Source organism: Paramormyrops kingsleyae, chromosome 6, assembly GCF_048594095.1.
Source record: "Paramormyrops kingsleyae isolate MSU_618 chromosome 6, PKINGS_0.4, whole genome shotgun sequence".
Classification (NCBI taxonomy): domain Eukaryota; kingdom Metazoa; phylum Chordata; class Actinopteri; order Osteoglossiformes; family Mormyridae; genus Paramormyrops; species Paramormyrops kingsleyae.
Genome location: NC_132802.1, coordinates 15,132,039 through 15,149,213, shown reverse-complemented (window position 1 = coordinate 15,149,213; position 17,175 = coordinate 15,132,039).

Genomic DNA, 17,175 nt, shown 5'->3' with positions numbered 1-17,175 from the left:
ACTTGGAGTCTCGCCTATCTTGTATGGCCCAGGGCTTCCCCTGGAGCTCTGCTGTGGCTGCCCATCATCTCGCCAAGTCGACTATCACACCTGTCAGGGCATGATTCCTGTTCAGTGGCTCCCACTCTGAGTCCCTTGCAAATTTTTTGGTGTCACTCACTCAGTGGGGATGGCTGTAGATAGCAAGTGGAACGTTCCAGGCAGCCAGGCTTTGAGCTTTTATCTGCCGTCTGTAGACCTCTGATATCTGAGAACGCCACTGTACACCATGGTGCACAAATATATATATAAAAAATAAAACAGATCTACGTATAATGCTCTTTATTCAGGGAAAAGTTGAGCGAGAATGACGTAGAAAAAGTCGGGCTCTTAATAAAGGTGGCGACACACTCGAGCTCCAGCAGAGGGCGCTAGATGAAAAGGCATGACTAAGGCCAAGAAACCGATTTAAACCAATGCATAATATGCATGTGCCTGTGATTTTCTCATGCATCCACTCAGTTCTCTACTAAAGATATGTATCAATACCCGCATTTTTCATGAAAAATACCAAATTCTCGCACATATTTTAATACATGTACAAATTAACTGCACACGCATCAGTCAGCAGCATTTTTTCATCATTTGGCAAAGTGATATTTCTGTTTACAGTCTTAAATTCCCGAAGACTCTGTAATTGTTTGATCAGCTTGTTCAAATGAGCACACTACTTGTGAAAATGTCACATTTAAACACAGAGGGATTCTTCTGGCATCGGCGCCACGCAGGGGGAATTTTAGAGCTGTTGCGTCAACCTGCCCTTGAAAATAATTGCAGGGATTAAGCTTAAAAGATTTATTGACACAGTGACACAGGAACGGAGCCATCTCCCCGCTGTAATAATGAACGCAGCTTTAACACACCGGGAAGCTCGACATGGGGAGCGTCACTTGCCTTCCAGAAAAGCTAGACTCTAAAAGGACAGGGCGGCTTGTGTCTCAGTCCGAGTGTTTAAGGAAGAGTGTGAGTGTTTACAGTTGACATCCAGCCGGAGCTCGCTGATATACCTGACAGGAAGAGCATGCTGTTATAGCCGAGGTGGAACAGACCATTCCGAGGTGACCTCTCCAGGCTGCTATCTACAGTCGGCGTGCTAGGTCAATTGCTGAATCTCCCCACCATGCAGGATGCAGACATGCCCGTACCTACCATTGAGGACACCAAGGTCAAGTCCTCAGTATTTTTTCTGCAGCTCCAATAACCACGATCCATTACGAGGCACACTTAAGAAGGGCTAAGTGACTTTTGACCTTGCTGTTTCAAAAATCCTGACTATGGCCCTGCAAACAGATGAATGCTAAAATCAGCGAACGTGTTTGCCACCACTCTAACCATGTATATGTATGGGGCCCCTGAAGTTTGGTGCCCACTTGGCCACATTTTGTATTCAGAAAAACAAGTCAGAAAAACAATACTACAGTACATAATAATAATAACAATAATAATAATAATTATTATTATTACTGTACTGTATCTTGAGCTAATGAACCACTCAAGCTGCGCAATGTTTTCACAAGTGTCACAAAGTGAAAGTCGTGCGTGCATTCGTTATGAACCATTGTATTTAACCTGAGTTTTTAATAACAGGCTTTATGGTAGTCCATAAGTCGGACGTCCTTAACCCAGGCACTCCCTGTAAATACCTTATGTAGGAGATGATGTTCTGCCAACCAGTCAGCTAGCTATGACCTTCTGGCTCTACTTGCCAGCTATTTATTTAGTTTTTGAAACCTCTTGGGGCTGAGGGAATAATGGTGTGAGTGGGGTCCCAGAAACAACAAAGCAGCCCCTGACTAAGCACACGTCCTTAATAGAGCAGTTTACAGTGATTAATGCATAGCACAGATGCCACGCGAAGGGTTAATTTGGCCTTTTGCACCAGACAGTCGTTCTGCCGCATGTAAGATTTTAATATCCTGCTCCCGCGATAATGGGCTTCCCTATTGCGCTTAGCCGGCTCGCGCGGTGCGTTTCCCTCCCTGATGCATGGCCTCGCTTAGTTAATAATATCTGACTTTGCATTTATTGTGCTTATTGTAATCTGGAGAGCGGCCTCGTAAGGGATATTACAGGTCAAGGATGTTGTAACGAGACCGCGAACAGGCTTCTGAATTAACTGCTACATAAATATTTCTGCAGAGATAAATGCGATAGCGCGACTGCACAGTAAACCATCAGCAGCCCTCCGGCGCAGCAGCTTAATCTGGCCTGCCCGCAGTCCCTTGCAGGCAAGACCTGCACTCCGCAGACGATATTGACGGAGTTATCTGTACATTCCAGAGGAGCGGAGGCTTCCAAAGATGCCGCAAGGAAGGTGGAGGGAGGATGCTGGTTATTAAAGGCTTTGGGGGGAGCTGGCCTGGATTTAGAAAAATGTTCCATGTGTTTGGCGTCTGGTTCACTTTGACACAGTTCAGGAGGTCAGCGCAGGTCATTTCTGGCAGTGTGGCACATTTTAGCCACGAGTGCTCCTCCTATGCCGGTTAAGAGAAACTTGTAAACGTTTGGGGAGACGGGTAGTGATTAAATGCTTGGACTGGTAAGGCAGAGGTTGCTGGGTCAAGTTCCAAGAGACTCCCAGCTGCAGTAGCCTTGAGCAAAACCTGCTCTAGTAAAACACCCAGCTGTACAAATAGGCAAAATTGTGAGATCAAAGAGTGGAATATAGGACTGAGTGCATGCAATTCTACTACCCAATATCTGCTTTTTAATTTCTGCACATAGTGCTTCTACACAGAGAAAAAAATAATTAGTTTGTATTCAGTGATGCCTTTTTAATCTGTTTTTACTTTGAATAATGAAAAAGTAAGTATTTAGTCGCATAGCAGTATATCCTGGTTCTGGGATGTCAGTACTTCCGATGAGTGTAAGATGCATAGTGCACACTTGGAAAGCATAATAATGTGTGTTGATCTGTCTCCCTGCTGTGAGAACATTGTTCACTGTCTGGCTCTGGCAGGCTGTTTGTGTGTGTGTTTGTGTCAGAATGAGAGTCAGAAACGTGAGAACACTCCCTCTGTTTTCACTGCACTCCCCAGTACTAATTACACCTGTCAATGCACAGCTTTGTAGCCCCCCTAAGAAAAGAAGTGCGTTTTGGGAAAAAAAAAAAGCAGGTGTTACACATGTCAGATGGGAATACACAGGCGCCAGCTTAAGCAGAGCCTCACCAGTTGCTCTCTGGATCGCCAGCTCACAGCAACGCCTTGGCCTGGTGCACCATGCCAGCCAGCCTGTGATTAACACGCAGTGTTTGATGTGCTATGTTTAATTACTGCACCTGGTTAGCGTGGCCATCCGCGGAGGTGGGATCTATCATGCCCGTGTTGCTCCAGTTAGAGGCTAGGAGGCGGCTCCCTGCACCCACTGCCCTCCCCCCCCCAAGACTCGGGCACCTCGCAGTGCTGCCAGATGGTTCAACACCAGCAGCCGGCTGACATCTGTGCTGGCCTGGTGTCTCTGCTCGTGTTGCTCTGGTGTTAGCTGCTGTGTGCATCTGCCCGGCCCTCAGCTGGCATGGCATTTTTATCCACGCTGCCCCAGTGCTGGCATGGTGTTTGTACCCATGCTGTCCTGGTGCCAGCCCCGTATTTGTACCCACTCTGTCTCAATGCCGGCTCCATATTTCTACCCACGCTGCCCCAGTACCGATCTCACATTTGTACCTACGCTGCCCTGGTGCCGACCCTGTATTTGTACCCACTCTGTCTTGGTGTCAGCTTGGTGTTTGTACCAATGCTGCCCCAGTATCAGCCTGATGTTTGTACCCACACTGCCCCAATGCCGGCAATTGGTTTTGTACTCATGCTGCCCAAGTGCTGCTACAGTACTTTGGTTCCATATTAGCCTGGGGTTCGGGATGATATGTGTCCACAGGGGTATTGGGTCATTGTGGGCATGTGTGTCTATTGCTGCATTTGAAATATTTTTTTATTGGTTTAATACTTTAATTGTTTAAGTCATATCACTTTCACATTCCTAAAGATTTTAGCTGTTTCAACAAAATAGCTAACATGCCAATAAAAGAGGATGAGAAACAAAGCAAATACCATGTTGACCTTGTTGAGTTGAATACAATTTTTCTTTTCCCAAATGAAAAAGTGGGTTGGTCTTTGATTGGCTGACGTTTCATTGAAAAATAATTATGCTAGAACTTAGTAGAACCATCCAGTCACCACCCTCCCTAAGCACTCAATCGGCTTCCCTTCACGTTGAATCGTGTGCTTAGTCATCAAGCTGCAGCCCTCGTGCCCTGCTGGGACAGCCGGCCACCCCCATCAAATAAATGACCTGCACACCGAGTCCAGTGCAAGTTTAGTTTCTCTCATTTTGTGACACTTCATTCTAAATTAAAAAGCTAACAAAAAAATGCATGTGTATGTACACAAATGTGAGAGCTGCAGACAAAACGTCCCTGTGACTCCGTCTGTAATCGTCTGTAATCGTCTGTAATTGTCCTGAGCTTTCACTGGCAGCTTCAACAGCCTGTGTGACTGAATGAAAGATTAATCACGAAATTAAGCCAGGAATTCAGCTACGACGTTTGGCACTTTGAAGGAAAACGTCTGCAGGCTTTTGTGCTCACGTTGCATTTTGGCAACACATGTTCCCAATTTTGGGGCTCTTTCCTTTTATAAAAAAAAGTTTTACCTTTAATATCAGTCTTAACCCTATCTTGTAAAAAACAGTAATGTAGTAGTCTGATTTCCACTTATAAATTACAGATGTTACTGAGTCGAGTTGCATCTTTATTTTCTAATTGAGATGCCTAATCGATTTCTGGTGTCTGCCAAACACTATTTGCATGCCTATAGTTATAAGCAGCAGCCTGCATAAACCAACGGCAGCAACAGTCTTGTGGTTCCGTCATTTTTTTCTAAAATTAATTGGTACATTTGGGAAAAAATAGTGTTTTCCCATTAGCGTTGGCATGCAAGCTTTGAATTTGTGAAGGCAGCAGCCCCAGTAGGAGCCGAAACACATACACATCTATTTCTCACAGATTGATGCTGAGAGTGTAGTTATGGGCGGGGCTATGGGTGTGGCTGTGGGCGGGGCTATGGGTAGGTGGAATTTATGCCTGGTTGTATTTCTTGTTATGGTGTCTCCGTCTAAAAGAGCCCTTCATGTTTATTGACAGTTAATGCCAGGCAGAACTTTGACACGTTGGAATTACACTGTACGTTTTGGCTTTGACTGATAGACAACCTATTTCTGGACCGACTGATGTCATGGCAATGGTCACATGACCACAGTGTTCCAGTACAAACATAATATAGCCTGCCCATGTGGACTGAAGCCTCCTTGGATCTATTAGGATTACTATGTGGAATCACGGTATTGGGTCAGCGACCGTAGATTCAGATTCGGACCATAGCAAAGCACATGTTTCAGTGTGATATGTGTAATAAGGTGTAATACAACCTGGTAGGGTATAAAGTCTAGCTAATTGGCACCTCTGGGCACATGAGCATAATGTAAACAGGTTCTGTCATGATGACTATGCTTGATTGTCCTGGCGTTTGATGTGGCAATAGGCAGGAACCGTAATAAATTTTTTTGTAGTCATTTATGCAGGGAATCACATGGTGATTAACATAGCAGATATCACACAGCGATTACAGTGGGAGCTACTCCTCGCCACTCTCGGTCTCATCAGCTTCTGCCAGATGTTCTGTCGTTCCCCATGAGTGTCAGCTCCTGTGTACACGTCATGTATATGTCTTGCTATTAATGTATGAGTTTTCAGAGGATGGTCCATCTCAGTATGTTCCGCTGAGTCCCACTTTACTTACTGAAAGCATTTGGGAGGTTTCGCTGTTTCTGGGTGGTGTGGAGACTTTAATCACCAAGTCCTTTAGGAGCTCGGGAAAATTTAGTTTACTCCATGACCCATGTCTTAATTTGCCGGTTGGCCATAAAACAAATGGCATGGGTTCTGTCTGAGTGCCTCCATTACCCGTCTGAGGAGGAGGCCGTACACACAGCTCTCGTTTGCGCGGTCACTTAACCATCACCGAGGGCCAGGATTCACGTCCGGACGGCCATCTGCTGCGCTCCTCTCCGCGAGGCGCCGTACAGCAGGTTTAGATTTCATACCTGAGGTTTGGTGGGTCTCCACCGCATCAGACAGAAGCACGTTCATGGTGATACGTTTCACAGGAGGAAGATGACACTTTATTCTGTCCTCTTCTGGTCAAAAATGGATAAATGCTTTTAGCAGAACGTGGTGGGTTGTTAAATGTCTGTCAGCATGTGATGTAAAGACAACTAACACTGCGGCAGCAGAGGGGAAAATGAAGCCAGGGTCTTGTCGTCAGGGGAATGGGTGAGGATTGAGTCTTGTACCATTTATGACCAAGACACCCAGTCATCCATCTTCTAAATAATTATGCTTGGAATGCACTCTTTTTCTCTCTTCTAGGTCCCTTTAGATCAGTGTTTCCCAATCCAGTCCACATTTTTGCTTTTGTTTTTGGAAGCAAAAATGTAGACTGTCTGGTAGGGGAGCTTTGAGGGAGCAAAATCATGGACTGGCTGTGGGTCCCCGAGAACCGGGTTGGAAAACACTGCTTTAGATGAAAGCATCTGCTAAATAAATACATGTAAATGTAAATGATATCCAGTACAGAGTCACAATGCGTGTGGTGTCTGTCTTGGGAAGCACAAGGATTAAGGCCCAATCCCAATTCTATTTTCTACCCCTTTGCCTACCCCTCGCCCCTTCCCCTTGCCCCTTGAAATGAAGTGGAAAGGGGTAGGGTTAAAAAAATTCCCCTAAGAAATGGGATACCACTACTACACTGTTATACGTCATCGTCCATTGTCACTACCTCCTAACGTTACGTCAGAGGACATGCGCCGATGTTTATCACAAATTAACATCGTCACCATCGTAGCATGTAAAGATTACTCACTCCCAAAGTTTTTTTGCGCCGTATTTGGACTTTAAAAACAGATGTTCGTTTTCACCTTGAAAACGTATGAGCCTTCGAGTTTCCTCAGCTGTCCCTATACAGAATATAATTTACAAAAATGTTGTCATGTTGCAATAAGTACGAATAGTGTAAGCACCGTTCATTTACATGTACACATATGGCCGTAAGCAAAACAAAACAACGCGTTACCACATGCAGTCAGTTACCGGGTAACGTTATATGACATAAAAATATATTTCCTAATATTGTGCAATCAGTGCTATCCGCAAGCAAACTTTAGCGATTTTTTTTCAAACGTTTCTTTACAGAACATCACCGTAAACACAAACACAAGATTGATGGTAATATACATGTAATGAAAAAATGTCATAAAAATCCTTATTAATGGCAAAAATTACTTAACATTTATGGGTCTGCTTGCTCGAGTGGGCAGCCATGTTGTAAATTTCTCTTAGCCCTTCGTTTGAAGTGAGGTCCCGAAAAATCTTCGTTTCGAGGGCTATCTAGCCCTTCCAATCAAAAGAGAATTGAGACACCCCTACCCCTACACGTGAACGCGCCAAACGGAGGGGTAGGGGAAAGTGTAGGGGTAAGGGGTAGAATTGGGATTGGGCCTTAGTCTGGCGACTTCCTGGATGGGACGGCAGTCCATCGCAAGGCTCACAGAATCACTCTCTAAGGCAATTTAAAAACACCAATTTACCCAACCAGTAATTTTCATTCACAAGTAAACAGAGACATACAAACTTAAATGACATTGTTCGATCCACATCAGAGTGTTGCGAAAGTGGATTGTACCAAGTCTCTCATGGACTAAACCGTTAATTGACTGAACAGCAGTTTGTTCAATGCATATCAACATGGGATTTTTGCTTTGTCTATATGAGCTACTAGGTCTGCGGGGCGTTTATTATTCCCAATGCCCCTGGGGCTTGGTGGCGCTATTAAATATTCAGTGTGCTTCTGGTCCAATTCTCCAGCGGAGCAGAAAACTAAAAATAATTGTTTAGCGTCTTTTTATGTAGTGGGACTAGATTGGTTAAGTGGTCTTACGGTCAGATATCACTCCTGATGGATGTTTAATGTTTGATTTCTGCCTTTAGGTGTTGTAATGAGGTTTGTTTGGGGTAGCCCTACCTGGAGCCAGAACACCAACGATCTTACACCTGTGAGCTGGTCTTGGGGGGTGACACCAGGAGCATTGGGATGGGAAGTAAGATCTCGGTGTGGGAGGGTAAACCAATGGTATGGTTTCATGGGGAGCGATTGAATTGCTGTGCTGACATGGTCTGGGCATACAAGGCCTATGTCAGACCCCACCTAACCCTACTGCAGGGTTATTCAAATCACGGTCCTCGAGGTCTGAGCACTGCTGGTTTTCCAGCCTTCTTTTGCCTGTGAGCCAGGTGTGAAGCCTCTGACCAATCAGAATCAGTAATCATTAAATTAACTACCTGGGAGAACTGAAAACACGGCCTGGATTTGGAATCGAGGTCCAGATTTGAAGAGCCCTGCCCTATTGGGTGCCAGATTGCAGTCTACCATACAGGGAGGAGGGACACTCATTTATTTGCTTATTGTATTGAAAGCAATATACATTTTTTGAGAAATTGGGGTTTAAAGACCTTACTCATAGGGCATGGGATTTAACTGGCAACCTTCTGAGTAGAACATAAGAACAAAAGAAATTTACAAATGAGAGGAGGCCATTTGGCCCATTCAGCTCGTTTGGGGCAGAGACACAGAGTCTTAACTGGCTGAGCCACGCACTGCCCCAGACGTATCTCTGTCACCTAATGGCACGGGCATAAATTATGGGGGGGCTTGTAACCGGCCAATGCAACCTCCCTCCATATAATCACATAGTTATGATGAATGGATAGGGACCCCAACCCCCCCAAAGTTAGGCCCTTGCCTACCGGGGATAACAGTGGAGTGTGAATGATGTTCAGGGAACATGCATAAATAAACAGGCTAAAGTGGGGGGAGACATGTGCAGAGATCATCCTGGAATAATTACACAGCACTGTAGACTACAGATTCTTAACCACGATGAGGTTTTAAGAAAATCTGAAGGTAATAAATAACTCATGGGGGGGGGGCAGGGATGGCAGACTCTTGCGAAAGGGGGTGTCATTAGCAGCCCCTCACCCATGGCGAGTCCCCTCCAATTAGGGTACGGCTCCCCTGGGACCGTGTTAACGACCTTTGCGATGACAACATGTCTGAGTGTGTTTTGAGCCTGGGCTGCGTTCGCGGACTGCTTTGCCCAGTAGGGCGGCCGTGGGCAGGAGCAGGAGCGCGCTCTGTCCCGGCAGCCGGCTCAGGACCCGCAATAGCGGCACCATTTGGGCCATGTGGAGACGGCAGTGAGCTGCTGGGCATCTACAGCCTTCCAGAAGTTTCTGTTTTAGTTAATGAGAGGGAGGCCTGGCTGTGTGTGGGAAAACCCCATCTCTAGCCAGCTCCCCCAACTCCGTGGAGAGACCCATGCAGAGCTGACGGCCCGACTCCCTCTGTCTCCACCCCCCAGGCGGTGCGTTCACACATCCCCATTTACCTGCCTAGCCGGTAAAATCCCACCTGATTTACAGCTTCCTTTCCCGGCCATTTATGAAGTTGGATATTTCCACTAAATACCTGACTGACAGGCCGCTCCCCTCCTGGGATATGAAGCAGCAATATACGGGATACGAGTACTTTTTCTTAACAACTTTGCTAAGTCAGGGGAGAGACTCTGGGTAGCCGCACATCTTGTTCTTCTTCCCAAGTGTTAAGCCTCCTTAGAAGTTCTCTCGCTCCTCTTGGCAGGGAGCAGGGGCTCAGCCATTGGGTCGGCCGCAGTGCTGAAGGCGCGTCCCCGTGGGTTAGGCTAAAGTAATTGCTGATTGAGGAGCAGGCAATGAGCCATACTGCTTAGGTTTTCTGTAATCATCACCTAAGTCTTCAAAGTGTTTTTTTTATAAATATGAATTAAACTGTAGTCCCAGCTTCAATTGTTAATTATACGCTGCGTGTTTTCTGATAGGAGCATGCAGAGTGCCTGGGCCTAATATAACATACGCATCAAAGTTTAAAACACGGAGTCATGTATATTACATAACTGGTGTTGAGTTTGCATGGGGTCGTTTTGAATTGCATTTTGGGTAATTGTGTCATATTGCAGCTCCCCCTTCTGTACCTGTGGAACGGTCCATTACACACATTCCCTATAGATGCTGTAAGTGAACACTTGCCCTTACATGACAGCATGAAAACTCGGATGGGGAATGAAAAATGGGTAATGTAACGACCTCTGGGCAAGTCAGGCGTGAAATCTATAATGCATCAAATTTGCTTTTAAAATGTCACCCCCCTCAAAATGCATTACCAGGGAAGCGGGGACGAGTTCATGTTTGCGCAAATATAGGGAGGGACCTTTTCGCGCCTTTTCCCATAGCGAAAGCCACACACTTGGCTTTCTGCAGCTGTGTAGTTGTACCGGTGGCTGACAACGAGGCTTGGTGACAAGTTGGGGAGGGGCGGGCCCTTAGCTGAGTCAGCGAGGCCCTAGACCAGGGGTGGCCAATCTTATCCGCAAAGGGCCGGTGTGTATGCAGGTTTTTGGGATAACGTTAGGACAGCTGTTCAAACCCAAGTGTGAGGACTCTTCAGCCAATCAGTCCTCTAATTAGTGTTCTAATTAGGGAGTTGCAGCGAAAACCCGCATACACACCGGCCCTTTGCGGATAAGATCGACCACCCCTGCCCTAGACCCAAGCCCATCTTCCAAGAGTCTCCTGGTCCTCAACATCCTGCCAGGTGATGCTGGCAGTCCTTGATATCAGCTTTCTGTCCCCTGGTAGCCATCTGCACCTAGCAGATTTGATTGGGGGCATGTTATGACACTTGGTCAAGACAATAAGAGCATACTGCTGAAAGTGGGGACCCCCTAGGTGTGTTTTTTGGCCATTTTAAAGCGATTGATGACATGGTTGTGGTTTTTGTAAATACATATCATCATGTTGTGCTTCAGGCAGGCATGACTCTCACCAAAGCCTCAGGATCATTGGCTCACTGCACTTTCCTTCTGGAACATTCCAGATCTCCATTTTCTGCCGACACCCGCCTTTACTGATTTTCCGTGCCAGCCGAGCTTCCAATTAATTAGCAGGTGAAGGATAGCAAGCTTTCGCAGTAATTAATTGCTGACGGATGCGGGAACGCTGCCCCCTCCCCCGCCCCCCAGCTGCGGCGCCACCTCTCAGCGTCAGGAGCGATGGTGGCAGAAAACCACACCGGGGGCTGTGCGCCGCCGTGTCATCTCTCCCAGCTTCGCTGCATAATTAATGCTCACCTTTTAGTGGCGTTCAGAAGGCGGTAAGGATAATAAGAATCAGGCCAGCAGTAATTATCCAGTAAATCAGGGCCTCTTTCTCACGCCTGTGGCGGCGTTGTGCCCATCTGCAGGGCCGTGGAACCAAAAACGGCACGTGAGACTTGCTCGGAGGGATGTAATGATGTAATAAAACAAGCTCTTGGCGGCCGCCGGAAAAGGCCAAGCTGCCCGGTTTGTCCAAATGCGAAGACGTCCAAATGCGTTTATAAGTGCACACTAGGGGGCACCGACGAGCATTTGCTTGGCCTGCGGATGCACTCTCTGCAATCTGGCCGGCGGAGATTTTTATAACCTGCCATAACAGGCGTAGTCTTGGTGACAGGAAGCTCGTCCGATTGTCTGTCGTAGGGGGATTGTGAAGCATGTGAACGTGGACGAACGAGTACGGGAGATCCTGCTCACTGAGGAATTGTTTTGCCAAGTGGCCGCTGTGACGAGCAGAGCTCTTTGTCACACGCACATTTGTATGTGTATCTTCATTTTACAAACGTGCATTGTGCAAGGAGCTGGCAGCCGCAGGGTTAAACGGCAGTACAGAGCAGATGGTCTCCCAGTGCCCTGTCTGTTTTAACGATGCCAGCGTACGGCATGCTGATCCCACGGGATTTGCCTGTGATTGATTTTGCAGTCTTCGTGTGTGTGAGTGTGTGTGAGTGTGTGTGCATGTTTAGGTATGTTACAGTGGGGGTGGGGCCAGTGAATTTCTGAAAATAACCTGAAAGCTGAGGTGTCCTCAGGGACACAGAAACATGTTGATAAACTACATGTGGCCTGAGGGACACGTGGCCAACACCCACGATACCCTGGAGACAAAGGGCGACACACGACAGAGCAGAAGGGATCATTTCAGCTTCCAGCGGCCGCGTCCGCTTTTCTCTTTAAGAATATTCAGTTAGCTGGAGCATGAGGAAAAGGTTCTCCTTGTGTTATGGAAGACGCCGTTAATCTGGTCTCTGCTGCCCTTTGCTCTGGAGTCCAAAGGCAGGATGTATGACAGCTGTAGACTGACGTGGACGCTGGATCTGGAGAGCATTGAGCGTGTTTATTATAAATGTTTCCAGGTGTTTCTCAGGTGGGAAGTGTTTTATGATAACAGCAGAGGTTGCAAATTCTCCCTGCTCCTTGTCCTACTCCTTCTATATTATTCTTTGAAAAATGTTCTGTGTTACAGTAAGTGCAGTGAGTGGTTCTGTGGACCTGTGATCAGAAGGTCACTGGTTTGGATCTTGTGGACACTAAACTGACACTGTTCTGTCTATTTTAAGCCATGTTGTGTTTATGCAAAATGATGGCCCTTCTTAAGTGTTGTTTAATTTAGTGGATTTGGATAATTTAAAATGCTTAATAATCTGTCAATTTGACCCACCTCATTAAAGTAGAGTCAAAGGTCACACACTGTCAACTGCAAAAAATGGGAATGAGTCACAGCAACACTGGGGGCTGCTCGTTGTAGAGTCACTTGATGCTCCTGAGCCTCTCTTGAGGGTATGAAACCCAGGTTCGTTCATTGGAAGACAGCCACCAAACATCAGGACACGCTGGGCAGCCTTTAGCCTCTTCTGGTACTGGGGAGCCACCGCAGAGGGGCCCTTGTTTAAGGTAAGTGACAGTAAAGTCTATTAAAGTGTCATTTGAAGTTAATCAGCAAGATGCGTGGTACAAATTAAAGTACCGTGGTCATATATATAGGGACAAGTGGTGGACAGAATCCAGACTAGGTTAATGGTAATACAGCCCCCTGCCAGGGGAATAATGGATCGTGGCATTTTGTGAGCGTTTCACTTGCCAGCCGTTCTGTTCTTCTTTGTCAGAGCGGATTTGAGGGTTTTGTTTTGTTGCCATGGCTATTCATTGCTGGGGGGAGAGTGGGGGAGAAAGCGGTGACATGCTAGGCCACCGTGGTTTCGCCTACTCATTGGTCAGAGGATACCTTCTCGCTCATTCCCCCACATCGTAGAGAACATGGTCTTCATGAAGGAGACCTTGGTGTTACCTTCAATGTCCCATCATGCACCTCTAAGGCAGCAGATTTCAGATGGAACTGCAGTCATGGGAGAATCGAGACCTGAAAATTGCTGTCAGTCAAAGGCAGGTTTTACCCACTTCCTGTTGGTTAAATTATTCAGACCTGTTTTGTTAAGGACCAGGCCAGAGGAACCCCAGTGACATCACGTGGACATTCCACGTAACCATGACCTCGCCTCCCAGAGAATCCTGGGTTGCAAGAACCACCCAGTCAAGGAAGCTCTGTCCTGCCTGAACCTCAACTCACCAGTGGATCTTGTTTAGGGCCACACCCCTTCCCAGCTGTGATCAAGAATCGCTAATTAGCTTTTCTACTTCTATGCATCTGTCACACCTGACACGAGATCTTAGTTTTTCCTAGAGATTGAGCATTTCTCTGGTGAATTCTGTCCTGCCTGTGACCATTGTTTTCTGATTCCGTTTCTGCCCTCAGATTACGAAACTTGCCTCGCCTGCCAACTGACTATATACAGTACATCCTGACCTTCGCCTGTCCACTGACCATCGCTATCTCCTTTGGTTTTGAATTCTGTTTGAATTGTTCAGGAACTTACCTGGACTGTTGATTGTTGAATTTGTGCTGCTCCTAATAAACCAACTTTTTGGGATTCTGCGCAAGTGTCCTTCTTACCGTGCACTCTCCTCACAGAAGATCTCGCCTCCAAGGATGAACCCAGCAAATCAGGTTACTGTTCAGCAGCTCACAGAAGCCCTAGGATAGCAGGACACTTTGCTGGGACCTAACACCAGCCTGAGCTAACAGCTGTCTTGGATTCCCTGGAATCCTTTCACATGGGTTTGATGGAGCTGGCTTCTGAGGTACAATGTCTCCACCTGACTCATTCTGTTGCTCCATTGCCCTCACAGGTCAGCGAACCATGCCTCTCTCCTCCCAGGCAGTACAATGGAGGTCCAGGTACCTGTTGATCGTTCTTATCGTAGTGTTTCCCTAATTTTCAAGCTGCAGTTATCTGTCTATGGTGTCTATGGTGATGCCTTTTGGTTTGACTAATGCACCAGTGGTATTCCAAAGCCTGATCAATGATGCCCTCTGGGACATGATGAATAAGCTTGTGTTTATTTACCTTGATGACATGTTAGTCTGGTGAATTAGTCCAGATGGACCCTGAGAAGGTCAAGGCAGTTGCACAGAGGCTGCAGGTTAATTGATGGGGGTGAGGCATATATGGTCCATTGCAGGGGTCTTGGGCTGCAGTAGTTCATGGATTCGGAGGATCGGTCTTGGGCGCCGGCGAGACACATCCTGGGCCCTTCTGCCATTGCTGATTTCCTGCCTGTTTGCCCATTTTTCCTGATTCCATTTCTGCCCTTAGATTATGAGACCTCCCTAGCCTGCCACCTGACTACACACATTGCCTGACCTTTTCCTGTCCACTGACCACCGCCATTACCTTCAGATATGGATTCTTTTTGGATTGTTTTGGAACTGACCTGGACTGTTGAATTTGAATTTGCAGTGACCCCAATAAACCAGGTTTTTGGGAACCTGATTCCACACAAGTGTTCTTCCTATTGTGCACTCTCCTCACATGTTTAGGATAAACCAAATGGTGATTGGCATTACATGTGGTAATTCTGTGCATTGTAGGTTTTGAAATTTCCTTTTCCAGCTGGCAATGATAAACCTGAATAAACCTGCACGTGATGTGGGTGCTGGGTCAGGTCCTGATTCAAGCATCTAGTCACCACACATTTCCTGGGCAGAAGAAATAACGTGAAAAGAGGCTATAGACTTTGGAAAAAGACTTTGAGTAGATATCCTCACTAGACTTTCAGCACATTTATCATTCATTTGCCAGAAATTGGAACAGAAATATTCTAAGCTCTTTTTTCCCAGTGATATCTCATCAACAGACTGTGTGTGTGTGTGTGTATCTTTTACAGAAGGGTTTGTTGATTTCTGGCTTTGATTCCATAAATGTCCCCCTGTCTATCACTAAGTGCGAAGCAGTCACAGAAGCGTAGAGGGCGCCACCTCACGTCCATGCCCATGCTGCGATGCGGTGGCCCCATCTCACCTGGGCGTGGAAGCCTGAACACAGGTCTGAGGACATCTTGTGTATTTCTCATGACTAATCATGTAATTGATCATCGAGGCAGGTAATTACTCTCCTGCCAGAAACCACCAGCTACGAGAGCCTGAGTAATTAGGATACATCTCCTCTAATGCAACTTAAAAAAAATGAATAACAAGTCCTAAAATATCTCTTCTTTTTTACTAAAATAGTGCAGTAGAACAGGAGCTCCCTGTACCATAACTCTTTAAACACTGTGAGGCTTCCCTTCCAAATCAGATGTTTATTTTTAATGCGGGTCGCCTTCTGTCCCCATAAGAATGATTTGTTCTATAAGCATGGTCGTTCAGATCGATAAGGAACTACTCAGGTATTACCATGACGAAATGGCTACAGTGTAATCCTTATATTTTTTTCTTTTTAGTAGCTAATTTGAATGTGGCCTTTGTTGCTGATTTACACAGAGACCAATGGTTTTCATCTTACGGGAAGCTTTTCTGAAGCTATTTAGTAAAAAAGACCAGAGGAATTTGACCGCCAAAGGCATTCAAAACAAGTTCGAAAATTTGAGAGGGAAGTTTAAGGAAATTATATGCATGAATGCAGTAATCAAAATAAAAAGATTAAAATAACACACAGTGTCCATCGGTTCTGTCATGATTTATGCTGCCAGGGTTCTGGGATATATAGTTACAGGGAGAAAGAACAATATTAATGGACCAGTCAGACTGTAGTTCATTATGCTGCGAATTGCCAGTTTCATTTGCCAAGACTGGGTTCTTTTTGCATGCTGTCATTTGGCTGAATATTTTTAGTTCAGGGTAGTGTTTTTAAATCTTATGCTTCTTTTTGTTTGTATTTGGGGAATCTGTATGCAGAGTCTGTATTTTCAGGTGCTTATTTTGGGTTTTGGAGAGTTTATGTGTTTGTTAAGTACTTCTGTGTTTGTGGTTTGATAATCTAAATGTTCACTCTGGCTTTCATGAAGAGAAACATTTGGACAGCTGAAATTCAGGGGTCGGACTTGGCTGTTTGTTTTCAAGTCTAACTAAATGTTTACAAAACCGTCTTGTGGCACCTGATGGGAGATGAATTTCAAATTGAAAAACATTACACTTGCTTGGCCAGACAAGTACATTACCCCAGTCTAGGAATTAGACATTCAGAAAATGAGCAACAGTACTGTAAATCGGAGGTTTGTCTGTTCCAATTTTGAATTTGCACTTCTGTTTGTGGTAGTAACCGCTATGTGTGTAATTTAGTACAGTGCTCGGGATTATTTGAATACTGGATCATTATTTCTCAAGCTGCCTTTTTGGTTCTCATTGTGGGGGGGGGGGGTGAACCTGCCTTCTGCTCAGGTGTTGTTTAATATGGTGCTCTGGGTCATTTTATTATTTTTATTTTATTTTATTTTATTATTATACTATTGTTTCTGAGGCAGCCCTTTTTGGTCCTTAACATCGGCGGTAAACCTGCCTTCTGCTGGTTCAGACCTCTAAGCTTCCTGGGTGTCATTCAGGTTTATTCTGGGTTACTAGGTAAACCAGTTTTCTTCTACAGCCTCAGTTTTGCTGATGCCTTGATTCCTGACTTGCTGATAGTCAGTCTGTCAGGAGGTGCAGTTTATTTTCTGTCATCAAGACATTCTGTTCTAACGTATTGCGTGTGTGGGTGTGCACACGTGCGCCTTATGACTATTGATTCGATTTTAGGCTGAATGTTGTGTTTATTGAAAGCTGAAGGAAAATCTCCCCAC